At 43.2% G+C, this 15,296-nt stretch overlaps 1 long non-coding RNA gene across 2 annotated transcripts; it reads right to left on the bottom strand.

Moving 5' to 3' along the window:
- Positions 1-2,607: 2,607 nt before the first annotated feature.
- LOC128793773 (uncharacterized) lies at positions 2,608-11,447 on the bottom strand. 2 transcript variants are annotated; one of them, XR_008432881.1, is made up of 3 exons: positions 11,315-11,447; positions 8,377-8,516; positions 2,608-3,024 (listed from the first exon to the last, which is right to left on the bottom strand). It is a non-coding gene; the product is annotated as an uncharacterized LOC128793773 (long non-coding RNA). The 2 variants fall into 2 exon arrangements; XR_008432880.1 differs by lacking the exon at positions 2,608-3,024 and adding an exon at positions 7,225-7,435.
- Positions 11,448-15,296: the final 3,849 nt, after the last annotated feature.

Below are 15,296 nucleotides of genomic sequence, written 5' to 3'. Positions count from 1 at the left end.
GGTAGCCCATTTCAGTGCTTGATCACCCCTTCTATGAAGAAATTCCTCCTAATGTCCAACCTGAACCCCCTCTGGCAGCTTCAGGTGATGTTCTTTTGTCCTGTTGCTGATTGCCTGGGAGAAGTGGCCAATCCCCATCTGGCTACAACCTCTGCTCAAGGAGTTCTAGAGCATGATAAGGTCCCCCCTGAGCCTCCTCAGAGCTCACAGATACCATGCAGACAGAGAGCTGCTCCATTCCTTTTTCCTACCAAACTGCATTGCTTTGAAATTTCTCCTACCATTTGCCTGCCTCTGGCTGAATTTCAGCTTGAAATTTTCAGCTTGAAAAAATAGTTGTGCCAGGACCAGAACTGGTTAGGGGTGAAACACTTCTTCTTGCCCATGTTGAAATCACGCACAGTCATTTTGTACCATCAAACACCACAAATTTGTGCAAACTTGAGTGAGTCCCTACTTTGAGGCATGAATTTGATAAGGAGCCAAAGGAATGTAACTTTAGCCCAAACTATTAAAATGTTAAAAGATGTAGAAAATGTTCTTCTCAGTAGGAAAATTTTAGACTTTGGCAGCTAAATTCTTTGGAGATGTATTAAATTCTAGCATAGGACCACCATGTATAAAGGCAACTTTCCCTTCCAGTGCTGCCTTTGGGTCTGCAGGCTGCAGCTGTATGGTTGGGTGCCTTGCATTCCTCCATTTGGTGGTTTGTGTGCTTAAATACCCCTAGTGATGGTTCACAGAAAGTGGCAGCTCAGTGCCTCAGCTCAGGGACTGTCACACCCTCTGCTCAAGCAGAGGTGGGTGTCATACCATAGATGTTTCAGCTGTGACCCGTGTCACCCATGTACCATGACCCATACAGGTGTGGATATGAGGTCATGTGGTGGATTTGTTTTCCAATTTGGTCTCTAAAAACCTGGGCAGTTAAACATTCACAGAAGTTAACATAAAGGTCACAAAGCCACATAAACCACTCCAAAACACAGAGGTTGGCTGTGCAGCCGTCATTCCAGCTCTTGTGGCTCAGCATTAAAGGGCATCAGAACCTCACATTTCTGCTTTGGCTGGATGGGTTCTGTAGCATCAGCTCTCTGGCCACAGAGAGCAGGCACAGACTTTCCCAGGCATTTTCCCAAGGAAGGATGTAAGAAGATCAGAGAAAGAATGAGACATAATTCTTATCTCCACTTGTTACACCTGCTGTTGTATGCATGTAGAATATGTCATAGAGATTTGTTTACCAAAAGGTAATTTCTTAATTAGACACTGGATGGTGTTTAAATAGATTGACCAATTAGGTCAAAACTGTATCGGACTAGCCGTAAGAGTTACTGAGTTTCTTAATAAGTATAGTATAATATAGTATAAGATTATATAATAAAGCAATTAATCAGCCTTCTACAATCATAGAGTCAATGCTAATTATTACCCAGCTGGAAACCTGCAACAACAGGGTTGAGTCTCTGGTCCCCTCTATATCACAGTGATGGAAGCCCTGGGCATGTAAAGATCAGTGCTGTAACAAGTTCATGTGAAACTGAAGAGACCAAGCCAGGGAGTCGTGCAGCTTAGTATCGTTCAGTGTGTGAGCGTGAGGAGCTCAGGTGCAGCCAGACCGCAGTCCTGCCTTCCCATAGCTCCCATGCCACACTTCTCATGGGCTTGGCAGGCTCATACTCTTCATGGGCATGAATGAGCAGGACAAGTAGTTTTGTGGTCTCTGAGAAGTCAGATGTTTCTGAACCTAAGGTGGACATTAGGAACCCAGCATTTCTGCTTTCAAAAGAAGTGCATCTCCAAAATACGAGAGATCATTAATTCACCCAGACATGCCTTTTCAGTTTGCAATGACCTCTGCTACTGAGAGGTCCATGACTTGGAGGAGGACAAGGACGTTCAGCTTCTATCGGGGAAACCAGCTTTCACCCCGCACAAGCATACAGCAGTACAATCTCAGAAACGCGGGCCATCGCACGCCTTTCTCTCCCGCTGAGGAGTAAGTCGGGCAGCAGCGGGGATTCCCCTGTCCCGGAGCCGCCGCAGCTCCTTCCTGCGCGGTCAGAGCCCACCCCCTGCTGGGGGCTCGGCTCCGGCTGCCGGCGCGGCCGCATTCCTGCGCTCCAGCCCCGCGCTCTGCAGGCTCATGGCATTTGTATCCGCATCACACAGTTTCCGTCTGGCTGCACAGCAGGCAGTTCTCTGGAGCTCAAATACCCGGCTTGTAGTTGACAGCACGCTGCTTTCCTACACACAGCCGTGCTCTGCTGTCTCCAGCAAAAACTGGCAAGACACTCAAGCCATTAATTTTGAGGACTTGTGAAAAAAATTATATCAGAAGAATCCTTCCCTTCTACATTTTGTTATATGCAGATAGTGACGAGTTTGGTTGTTTTTTTTGGTTTTTTTAAATATATTTTTTGCTGTAGTTTTGGAGTTCAGTCAAGATGTATGAATCTCAGACATCATTGCTGTAGCTCCAGTAGGGAAGCGGTTTATTTGGAGGGTCAGGGAAATCCCAACCTCTGGTTGCCCTGACTTCTTTCAGTGAGGAGGGAATGCTGAGGCAATGAAAATTGCCAACTCTTTGTCACTGGAAATCTCACACATTTGGGAAGTGACTAAGCTGTGTTTTTGGGGAGACTGCCTTATATAGATGAACAAGAAGAAAAGAATGCTCAGTATGTGTGAAGTTAGAGATCAAAAATCTGAAAATGGTAGCAGAGCTCAGGAAAACATCTGCAGTGTGTTGTCTATAAAGGCCAATAGGGCGGAGAGAAGGTACAGCAGATAGCAGAAACATTGCTTGTATAGGTTTGACTTGGATTGATTTTTCCCATGAACACAGGCACAATTTCAAACCCTGAAACCCAAGTGTTTAGTACACTGCAAGTCTTCCTTTATGTATCCAGTTGTGATACATATAAGAATATTGCTTGTATTCCACCAGATGAAGTTGACTGTGGGAAGGCAGTCCAAATATGCTTCACAGGGCATGTAATGAAGATCTTGATAGTCCTATATCTAGAACAAACCAGAAAATGCTGTCAATTGACCAGTTTCCTTTCAGACAAAATCATGTTACCGTGCAGCTCTCATGACAAATCAGTAACAGGCTGCAGAGACACCTCCTGTGAGTTTCCATCTTGCATATTTAATAGCACAAGAAATTTCTCTGGAAGCATCTGGTGGGAAGACCATTTCCACTGTAGTGTGAGACTACCTAGTCTACAAGGCTTCCACAAGAAACTGCTGCTCCAGGAGGTCCCACAGATCAGCTGTCTAAGCAGAGTGAGTCTTCCTGCTTTGCTTCTGTTTGCATTGATTTTCAAGAGTGCTCATGCTTCTGCCAAGGCTCAGTGGAAGGAAGGCCTGCAGGGCTTTAACCATCAGTTTGAACTGAATTTGTGCTGACTCTTGGACCCACAGGATATAATTTCTGGTCAGCTGTAGCCTTTCCTGCATGCTGGCACATTAAGTGGTGGCTCTCAGCATTTCAGAGAACTATAGGTTATAATTTCTAGTAAAATCAACAATTTCTTTCTATTTTTCTACTATTCTTCTGCTTTACTGAATGAATCAATAAATGATTGGAGCTCCAATGTGAAGCATTGCTGCACTTTACCTAGAAGCCTGAACTGGCAGCAGTGAAGAACTTCCACCTGCAGGACTCGCCTCACCTTGTACTTCTGTCAATTGATCAGTTTCATTTCAGACAATTCTGTTCTCACCTTTGGCTTGTCCAAATGTAGTACCCCTGGGGCAGGAGCTGACTTCTGCCTTGTGTTTGTCCCACACCCAAATGATCCTGCTCCTTAAACAACGGGGCTTCTGTTTCTTTAATACATTGTCATAATCCTATGGGAACCTTCAAGTCCTACTGGGGTGAGAGGTGCCAAACAGCCTGCAGGCTATGTGGTGGCTAATTTATTGGCACAAAATTACAGGGTGACCCAGGCTGATCTGAGCCATAGCCTGCTACTGCATATCCATCCAGGAGGTATGGGGTGTTCTTTCCAAAATTTTGATTTCCTGGTTTGGCAGGATTTAGGTTTTTTGATAAAGTTACAAAGTCCATTGACAGGCTAAATGAAAATAAGGTCAAAGTATACAGAAATTATAACTGGAAATAAAGGTTGGCAACTCTGAAACAAATACCAGTTTTGACCTCTGATTTTTTAATAAAAGCAAGACATTTAATTCTACCTCACTTTCCACCAAGGCATCTAGAAAGAACCAGAATAGCACATAACTGTGACTAGTTGTGCACATGCATAGGTAGGAGGCAGATACTAAGCAATGTTCATAGCCCAGTGCGATGGAAGCAGCCTTCAGCTGGGGCTTCAGGGTACTGCTACCATGTAAATTAGAAGCAGCTCCATTCTGTCTCCACCATAAGTGATAAACAAGTCATGAAAGATGTAAGGTTGAATTATGTCATTCTTGAGCACAGTAAGCTCCTTTTAGTGGGCTGAAATTTGTTCTACTAGCTTGGCAAGTTAGCATGCTGGTATTTCATGCTTTTGGCTAACTATGCATTTGTTGACTTCTCAGATGTCATGTGAAGGGCCTGTTCTCTGTCTTCTCTGTCTGTAACAGCCATATAGGCTATGCCAAAAATACAGCCAAGACAAGCACTTTGCTCCAGATGTAAGCTGCCTCGATTGTAACTCCTGCACACTGTTAACAGGCTTCAGTAAGTTTGAAAACCAGCATAAAACACAGATTTCTCTGAACTTAAAACTTTGCTGGTTTTACAGTGTGTTATATTTCTGGGCAGTAAATCTTGATTAGATGCCAAGTTGGTAGGATATTCAATACCCCCCCATAAAATGTTTATAGTTGGGCATGTATATCTAAGTGGACCTTTCTGTTGCTAAGTGAACATGATTTGAAGAATCCCCCATCTGAGAATCAGTCAGGCAGCTGCAGAGTGCAGAGAAATTCCTTCCAATAAACAGTGTAAGCATGAGAGAGCCATTCCTGTCAGAGCCTCAGATCCAGAATTCCTCCCAGTATCTTCAGCATTTCCTGGTATATAGACCTGAGCTTTAATTTAGTTCATAGTTTTAAATGACGGGACTGTGATTGAAGCTATGCACATCATTTGCTTTCACAAGTATAAACCAGAAGCTTGATCCTACCCTAATAAAGGCAGATTCTTAGTGGTTCTAGTATCACAACCACAGCAGTAACTAAATGGCAGACATCAGATTTTTTTTTTCATAAATATGTGCTTTTACAATTTTTCAGAAGTATAAAATTTGCATGTGCATTTGTAACTTATGTATGTGGCTCAGCTGCACAAAACAATGTGTCTTCTTATACTAGGTAATATATTTACATGACACTATTACAACTATAGGGTTGTAGAAGGTCAGCTTTACAAATACCCTGTCCTCATTCATATCTTATGTGCTAAAACATCTCCATTGTATAGTTTGCAAACATGCCAAACTAGTGTATAAAATATACTCCATGGTTAAGTGATCTGACTATTCCATGAGCAGGAACTATGTGATCATCCTCACATTAAAATTAGCCTCTTTATACCACTTTAACATTCAAAAATATTTGCTCATCTATAGAAGCTGAAATAAGTTTTAGAGAGGCTTTTCAAAAGTATCCTTTGTTTCCATTTGTAACCCATTATTGCAGAAAGCCTTTCTATAAGCTGAGTGTGTTAGTAAGGAGACATGAGAGAGCTGGCACACAGATGTGCCAAGTGAGCTCCTCCCAAAGCTGCGATGTCCTGTGGGACAGGCCGAACCTCCACCTGTGGTAAACACAAACATCTACAACATCCACCAGCCATTGTGAGTGCCCAGCTCTGGGTGTTTTTCAGTCTAGGTGCCTTCAGGAGTCCCACCTGTTGTTCAGTGTCTCAGGCCTTGCAGAAGTACGTCTGACTGAGGAGCAGATCCACAATGGCTGTAACCCCTGGCTGCACGGTGGCTGTGTCACTGCCATCCTGCAGCTTGTGTGCTGCTTACAAGAGGTTACCAATGACAGTGCATTTGGTCCTGTCACAGTCTCTTTTTATGTGTCTCAAACCCCCGTAGAGCATGGTACATTAAGCAATCAGCTAAGCAAATTGGACCCAGGAGTGCAGTGGAGCATACTGCAGAGAAAGGCAGCAAGCTGCTGGGAAAGCTGCATGTGTGACCTTACGCAGCACTTGTCCTTTTGTGACTGGCTGAGGCCAGCAATGCTCTCAGGAGGACAGCTGCATACTCACTCCTGAGGCGCTGGTGCCAAGACACTGGAATTCTGCCACTGTAACTAATGAACTCCCTTAGGAACCTGTGAGTTAGGTTTAACATTTTGCAAAATGCTTTTATTCCCAAATGCACTGGTAAGGATGTCCAGCTGGTCTGGATGCACAAGACTTCACAGGACACACACTACACAGCCAAAGGTTAATAAAGCTAAGACACAAACTTAAAACCACACTTCTCCTTTGAATAGTTCCCCAGATAATGTGATTTTCCAACAAATTAGCAGCAGATGAATTATCAGTGTTCTCCTGGCTTGTCTGACATGAAACCTGTTCTGCTTGAGGAAAGGAAGAACTTTCACACAAGGGTGCTAGAGAATGTGCAGCTGGAGAGCACTGCTACCTTGCTGTTAGTCAGACAGAAGAATGCCCCCTACAGCACAAACTCCAGTTCAGCTAGACACCCTAACAGTGTCTGCCAGGTTCCCTAAATACTGTCTGTATTTAGAACAATGGGTAAGTAGAGAACTGGGTGCATTTAGTCTATTGTGTGCTTTTAGAAAGCTCTTACGCTGCCATTAGTACCTGGACAAGGTAAGTTCTGACAATCCATTTCCTTGGTACCCAACAGACATTAATGCCCATGCAAAAGAACATGTAGGTAGTTCTGTTCAGCTCCAAGCAAGCAAAAAACACTCTGCAAGCATAGGATGATGATAAAACCAAAGAGAGATTTGATGTTGATTTTGACCAGTACAAAAGCACACCCTTTTCGTTAGAGACTCCATGGTGAAATTAAATTGTCCTCCTGGTGCTTCTGCTGTCCCTTCTGAGTAAAATCATGTGTGTTTTAGCCTCTGCCTAAGCCTAAGGCTTTAACTACAGTTTACCTTTATTCTCTGATATAACTCCTGCCCTTAGGTACTTTGCCACTAGCTTCCTTAGAGTTTAATGTACCATCTTCAGCCTCACATTGGCAGGACTCCTCAGATCTCTCTCAAAGTTCATCAATAGAGAGGATTATATATTTGTAAAACATTACAGTGCTTTAATAAGTTAAAAAGTTAGTGGCAGAAGGCAGTTTTGTATGTACTGCTATCTCTGTACAATCATTGTTTATCTTTTCAGAGGGAACCTGCAGCATCTGTTGTAAATTCACACAGCAAAGGAATACTTCCTTTCCTGCTCTGTCTACACCCAAAAATAAAGGGTGGGTGGCTGGAAAAAAAGGTAGAGATACAGGAATAACCATAAGTGAAGTGGTCAAGAAGCTAACAGCATTTAGTGTGCGCAGACTGAGAGAAGAAACAAATTTATCCGCATCAAGGGTTTTGAAGAATTGATGTATAAAATATAGATTTTAAAATTTAGGCGTGCTGCAACCTGACAGCAGAACAGTAAGCACCATACCCATGCTTACTAGAAACAGAGAGATTATCTTGGCAGAGAATTATCAGTCTTTCTACAATCATGAGCAAGCCTTAGAACAATTTTTGAAGGAAAGAATAATTAAGACTGAAAGGTAAGTAAAAAATTATGTAGATAAAATGATTAGGGCAAACTCAGCTGGTATCTCCCATTGATTTCCCAGGCATAACTTTTTTTACCTGGATGCTAAACTGTCAAGCTAACTTGCTAAGCCAGGCTGATTTGATCAATTACAATGATTCTTGTCTTGGACTGGACAAATACCTTTAGAACTTAGTTATTCACTTATTAAAGTGAATAGGGAGCCAGCACAAGACAACATGGGCAAGGAGTTTCTTAGTGGGAAGAAGAATAATACTGGCATTCCTCAAGGTGTTGTGCCTTGATGATAATCTTAAACATTTTCATTTATTACCATGGCACAGGTGAGAAATTTCTGAAGTCTTGTCAACAGGAAGAAGGGATGGAGTATTAAAAGCACTGCATACCATTGGTGCCTAAAGCAGTGCAAATAAGGTGGCATTTTTTGGGCAGAATACAAGGCATATATGAAAGTAGGAGCTATTTGGAGGTTAGATGTCAAAAGCAAACAGTTAATTAGGCTTCTTTGTTAGTGATACAGAAAGAAAAGCACCTCTGGAAGTTCAGTCTTACTACTTCAGAAAATTTGTCTGACATTAAGCTCCTGTGGGAGAAAAGGTAGATACTGAAAAGGTAGATATGAAACCTACTGTTCAGTCAGCTAAAGCTGTGTCAGATTAGTCTGACCTTCAGAAGAGTGTCTGCTCCAAAAAGGCCACCCGTAGCTCTGAGAGGGCTGCAGCAAGGAAGGAATGAGAGTAGTGGTCATATCATGACACTGATGGGATGGCTGTGAAAAAGGTAAACAGATAGTTTATGTATCCAAAAAGGTTTTTCTAAAGCAGAGTACTGACTTATTCCCAGGCATATATAACCAGAACTCAGCACAGTTCAAGACACCTGTACTCAAGGAGGAACAACTCAAGACTGCACCATGGGCAGAGAAAGCTGCAACCATCAATGGGAGAATGAAAAATAATTTATCAACACTGCCTGAATGAACTGGGCTTGTTTTGTCTCACAGAGTGAAGGTTGAGGGGGGCCTCTGTCACATTTTTAAATGTATCAAAGCAAAGGAAGAGCCTTTAAAAGTCCTAATATTGTGTTGGTGAAGTATCATAGTCTGGTTAAGAATAAATCTGAACTCAAAATACAAAGTTCTGAAACTATCAGAGCTTTTGGTATTGTCCAATGACCATTTTCAAAATGTTTGCAATCAGGGTTTTTTTGTTTTGTTTTTTTTTGTTTGGATTTTTCTCTGAGATAACTATCATAGCAAAGGGTCCTACAGAAACAAGAATGTTTCCACTATTATTAAGACCCTTAATGGGATCTTGCTATCTCCTCTTTATTTCTGGTTCAGGCTTCAATATTGTACCTTCTCAAGCACATTCTCAGTATCAGTCTATTGAAGAAATTTTAGCATAAAGGTTATTTTCTGATAAAGGATGAGTTTTGCTGAGCTGCTAGTCTTGCTGAGAAATACTTACCAACAGCTTACTCCCAGAAACTCCTGTGCCCAAGAGGCAGGATGTCAGGGGAGTTCTGATGCTCAGTATACATAAATAGCAGGGTGACATCAGACATTAGGAATCCTTGGTAGGCAGTAAACTTGTCTGTTATAAGTTACCCAACAGCCAGGAGTTGCTTTACAAGTCAGCCTGTGTTGGAAGCTGAATGAGTGAATGCTGCTTCTGAACTGTTTGCAGGCATGCTGACTTATGGCCATCATTAAGAATTGGCCTCACTAGTCTGGGTTCAGTGTGTAAGAGGTGCTTACACACGTCCTTTTGTGCTGGCATTTCTATAGCATCCTGAGGTAGAAATTTGCAAGTGCAAATAAAGTGGAGCGAAGAACAGGAGCATATTAAAATTTTACTTTGAAGAATTGCAACCCAGTTCTTTTCATGAGCTTTTAAAGATCTTCATTTCAGTGATACAGATGTTACCTATTGTTTGATTAAAATCTAACATACAGACAGATTAGAGTTGTGAACTCAAAGTGGTTGCCACAGATCAGACTGTCTTCTCCTGGAATTATAGTTCAACTCTCCTAGTCCAGGGTCCTCTCTCCTCGTACAGGGTGAGTCAAGGATTTGCAAAGATAAAATAGATGAAGGCAGACTCTTCTTGAGAACCCTTTCTCTGAAAGGAAGGGTGAACTGGATGAGATGCAACAGAACAAATCACTCAGTTCACCGTTGTTTTCCCATCACCCTGTCCTACTGGTGGCAAGACACACTTGGCAAGTGACATGGGCAAGTGTGTCTTGCCACCGGTAGGATGAACGTCTGCAGGTTGGGTCCTGCAAGAGGGATGCCAGAATGGTATTTACATTGCAGTTTTTGGTCTGACTCTGTGAAAAGGAGAAGATGTAATAGAGTTCTGGACAATGAGGCCATATAATGGCTGGGCGGTTCTCAAGTTTTCCAGTAGTATTCTTGATGGGTCTGTTGTTGATGCAAACATCTTTGGGTATGTATTGGTGGCACAGTGACAGAACTTGTCCTCTGACCAGTAATGAAGAACTAAAGTGGAGTTTGCAGAATACTTCTTTATCTTCTCTGCACCATCATTTCCTGTACAGAAATGTAAAATCTTCTTCCTGTTACATGCTTGTGAGTTTCATAGAAATTCTCAGATACTCTGTTTCTCCACCTCATGCAAGTCAGGCTCAGCTCTTACTCACACAAGGACAAGTGAATAGTGTTGTCTGTCATCTTTTGATTTCTCTTTGTATGGCTTAATGAGTGCCGTGGTAGTGCAGGTTGCTCAGAACTGCTGTTGGGGGCATTGTGAGAATGCAGTGAACTTTTGCAATTTTCCTAGAAAGTAGGACAGGAGCAAAGAGGCATCAAGAAGCAGCTCTGCAAGGCAGTAAAGAGGTGTGAGACTCCTCTGCGGGGGCTCTTCCTCACTGACTCATATAAGAGCTGTACTCCCACTTGTCATTTGAAAATGAACCTCTACCCCTCCCTCGACTGTAGTTGTCCCTAACAGTGTTGGCATCCCCTTTACACCTCTCTCTCTCACAAGCATGTGTGGGTGGTGCTAGCTGTGCACATGAAAACACTGGCTAGTGCTCAGCCTTGCTCTTTTGTTCCGGTAGTGGTCACCATTGGATACACTTTCTTTTATATTGTCAAAAATGTTTCCATCGCGGCAAACGTAGGGACGGAGACTGCTGCGAGGTGAGGCGCTCCTCCTAGCACACAGTGGGTAACACCAGCCAGCAGGGACATGGGGGAAGGTCTCTGCTCTGGAGTTCCAGCACCTGCCTCGCTTTTTAAACACCCAAGAGACAGTCTTGCATTACATGTGAAATGATTCCATAAAAAATGATGACAGGGGAACATGGATCAAACTGCCAGATGGAGGAAAGGCATACTTACAAGACTCCTTGCTAATATTACTAAATGTTTCAGATGGGAGCACAGTGACTCACAGAAGGGAGCTGCTCTTCTTCTGTCCTCCATGCAGATGCACTGATAGTGACAGCATATTGCCATCCCATGTGGGTGGTGGCTCTTTGAAACATGAAAGGAAGGAGTAAAAAGACCTGAAAGTTTGAATTCTAGAATTACTTACCCTTAGGTTAATTCAGTCCTTCAAGCTTTCCATTGTCTTCCTCAGGAGTAAAACAAACATTCTGAGTCTAGAGCTGAATGTGATGGCCAAGTCACAACTTGTCAAGTCTGGCACTACCCAGAGTCAATGGCCTGAATCCTAAATGCTGACTGCAGGCACATCCCTTGCAGGGAATGGCCTTTCAGGGATGTGACAGATGTGACCTCATAGTCACCTTCAAGCCATGGACTCCTGCTGCCCATGAGATCCACGTAAAGCATCAACTTGTACAGAAAATCACACTATGAAAAGCCAGTGTCCATAAAGGAGACAGAGGAGTTCTGCGACTTTCTTTGAATAAAGGGAGAGAATCTAGTGGGGCATATGCCCACAGGGTTTTCTCTCTCGAGGTTTTGGAGGGCACAGCCTCCTTTTATCCTAAAGTTCCAGCTGCATGTTGTCCTCTTCCTTTCCCCATTGGCTGAGGTACTAGAAGGGTACAGCCTTCCCAAACCACCTATTCCCTCCTTGAACCTGCCATTTCCCCCCAAAGTTCAGAAACTTAGGCCCATTTGTCTATTTCAGGAGTCAAACTGTCCGAGTTCTGTAACAAACCTGTGGCTTGAAGTTGGTAGAGATACTAAGATCCATTTCAAAGACGTTAACACCTATGCCCTCACCAAACATGGAATTGTTTGTAAAGACATTAGCACACATCTTTCCTATCAAACTCATGTAAACCTGTAATCTCTTGGAAAGTTTCTGAATGGTGCTTAGCCTTTATGGATCAAATCCTTTACAAAGATTAGAAGCAGTGAGTCAAGGCATCTCTAAAATCACAAAATCCTTCTTCTTAACCCAAGGCCATTTCCTGTTAGAATGGGCACACAGGGAGCAGGAAACAAAACTCAGCCCATCACTCCTGCACAAACAGGATGCAGCACCAACACACCCAGAAAGGTTTAACAACATCTCACCTGAAAAATGAGTCAACAGATCAGCATTTTGAGGAGTGAGTAGAAATTTTTTGTTCCCAGGACAACAGCACTAAGCAAGGCTGAAAAGTTATGCTTTCTATTATTGTGGAAATGCAGTCTAGTCTGCAACATCCAGGATGAAGTCAGGGTGATTTCAGCATTACAGTCAGAGCTGACTTAATCAATGATAGTTTAATATCCTTCTCAGTTGCTGTTGTCACAGCTGCTGCTTCATCTTAGCTAGCATGTCACAGCCCAGAGCATCTTAGGCCAGTATGGTTTCCTCAAAGATGAGTCCCTTTCAGACATACCCACTGCAAACAGTGGTGTCCCATGTAAAGACCAAGATCGAGGTTGCAATATCCAGCATGAAAAATTACACAAGAACTCAGTGGTAATTGGAGAGCTATTTCTATCCACAAATGTTTCATGGGTGGTTTTTTTTCTAAACTGCAAAAATAGTAGGCATGATGCTGAAGAAAGACATGCTTCTTTTAGGCACTAGGGAAACAGTGCAGCAAAAATTAGACTTTGTGCAAAGATTAAGTAGGGAGGTATGGGTCTCTTTTAACACTGCTTGACTTTTCCACAGGAGGTTTTGTATTTATAAGTGATTGTTCCTGCTCACACAGAAAACTTCTGTCTCTTCATCTGCTTCCCTGGAGATTTCTGAACTTGTCATCAACCCGATATCCAGTCAGAGGAACCCTTCCCCACTGTGCAATGAAAATTTATCAGCTTGTCCTTCAGCATGTCTCAACAACTTAGAGATTATTAACTCATCTTTCAAGTGATTAATACTTCTGGGTGTTTAAGAGGCATAACTCTGGTACTTGTGAGGTGCTGAGAGGCCACAGAAAAGAAGACAGAAAGGGAATGCAAAGTGTGACAGTTTGGCTTGAGGGGCAGACTAACCCTGCTCTAGTTCAAGGCCTGTACCCCACTCCACCTGGGTCCTGTTTTAACTGGCTTCTGTAGCCCCTGCACCACAAACAGCCAACAGCCCCTTTTAATCTCCTTCCTTTGTGTGACAATCCAGATCTTTGGATTCTCAAGGGAGTACATTTGAGAAGAAGTCATTTCACTTAGAGCTGCCTAATTATAGCTATGTTGACAGTTGACAGCCACAGTTGTAACTCCTCTGCTAAGAGATTTTTAGTATTCATCAGTAGGCACCTCATTGGTTGCTGCAGAGTACCTGTCAGTCATGATAATTACTAATTTGTTTTAACTTGCCTCAGAAGCATTCCTAGAATTTATGGCTGTGCTCTGAGTTGATACAGGCCTTGTTATTCCAGCTTTGCCTTCTACTGTGACAGAAGTATGGCAGAAATGCAACATATACAGCCATCATGGCCTGTCTATAAGTGATGCACTAAGAAAATGCACGACCCCGATGTGTACATGTTTCAGCCATGTACAACACCCAGCAGCACCTTACTATGAAATCACTCCTATGACTGCTTTTGTGGCTCTGCCTGCATTTTGAACATACACACTGATAGGTGTGTGTATATGATTTTCCAGAAAAGCTGGTCTGTCTGTCCTTGCTTATATGACTGTGGCAGCTAATAGGGCTGCTGCATTCAAATAGAGTTAGGTCAAGCAAAGAAGAGCAAGGCAGGACAAAGGATAAAGACTATTTCACAGCCACGCAGGCATGGGTCCAGTGCTTTTGTCCAAAAGCTCTCGTATCTTGCTCCTAAACTGACTCTGACAACCATGCAGAGAGCAGAGTTGCTTCAGAAGACTGTCATGCCCCCTGTTACAGGGGAGATGTCCACAACACTGCTTTACTGAAATGCAGTGGTACTAGTAAAGAGCACTCAGGTCATGTAAAACACATGGCAAGAGTAGCCTAAATACAGAAATCTGTGCTATAATAAAAGGTTAATGTTCTAACCATAAAGTTGGAAATTAAGCAAAATTTCCCTTCACCCCTACCACATACTGCATGGCAAGTCTAGACCATGCTTCACCCCATCTGCACACCAGGACTTTTCCACAGCATGTCCCTGCCATCGGCCAACAAGCCACCCCAGCAACTGATGCCTGTGAACTGCTCCCCCACAAGCCTCCCTCTCCACTTCCCACCAAGCTTTCTGCCTCCCACAGATATTGAGTGGCTTTCTAAGCCATGATGAGCATGAAAGAAGCTTTCCAGCCTGGCCCAGCAGAGCTCCTTCCCCATTTTGTCTCTAATATCTGCACCCCTGTAGTGGTGAGCCATGGCTGTCAGCCTGGAAAATGCAGTATCTGTGAACTTCCCTGAATTCCCTATGCATAGCAGAGGAAGGGGATTTATATGCAACACCTCTGCTCTGCTGAGTTACTGGTCTCAGGAGAGTTCCCCAAGCATGTATCATAAATGTTCTAAGTGTGCCAGAGTTGTGATTTTTCCAGCTTGGGTGCCTGTTACCCCTGTGTCCCTCCTGACCAGAGGCAGTTTCCTTGCATATCCTGCTCCAAATCCTAAGCTTTTGGAAGTGCCTTGGCCATCTCTGTTTAGTTGTAGAAATTCCAACAAGAATAGCATGACATTTTTCTCAAAGCTGGGCAGGGAGGGGTCCCTGGCAGGGAGAGCAGGCTTACTTAGCATGTGGGCTACCCCAGCACAGTCATTCCGCCCAGATCAAGATTTCCCTCTGCCAGCACTAGCCCTTTGCAGGAACACCTGGGCCATAATCCCCAGTCCCAAAGTCTGAAGCATGGTAGCCATTAAGAATTTCAGAGTTTAGAAGAGGTTCACTCACTGTGTCATATTACTGATAATACTGATTAATTATTTTGAGTGAGTATTGAAGCAGTAAGACTCTGTGTGTTCCCTGCAGTACAAGGCTGCTCCAGCAGCACCACCCTGGCTTTTGATGCTATTTTAACTCAAAGACCCATCATACAATCAGTTCTGCTACTGGTCCTTGAATCCAAAAACTTTCCCTTCCATCAAACAGAAAGTTTAATTTGATGAACAGACAGACATTTCAAAATGTGACCTTTCCCAAGGTGAAGTACTCAGTGGATGTATT

This window comes from Vidua chalybeata, chromosome 1 (genome assembly GCF_026979565.1).
Source record: "Vidua chalybeata isolate OUT-0048 chromosome 1, bVidCha1 merged haplotype, whole genome shotgun sequence".
Classification (NCBI taxonomy): Eukaryota; Metazoa; Chordata; class Aves; order Passeriformes; family Viduidae; genus Vidua; species Vidua chalybeata.
The sequence above is the reverse complement of the archived record's forward strand: the minus strand, read 5'-3'. Positions and strand labels throughout refer to the sequence as shown.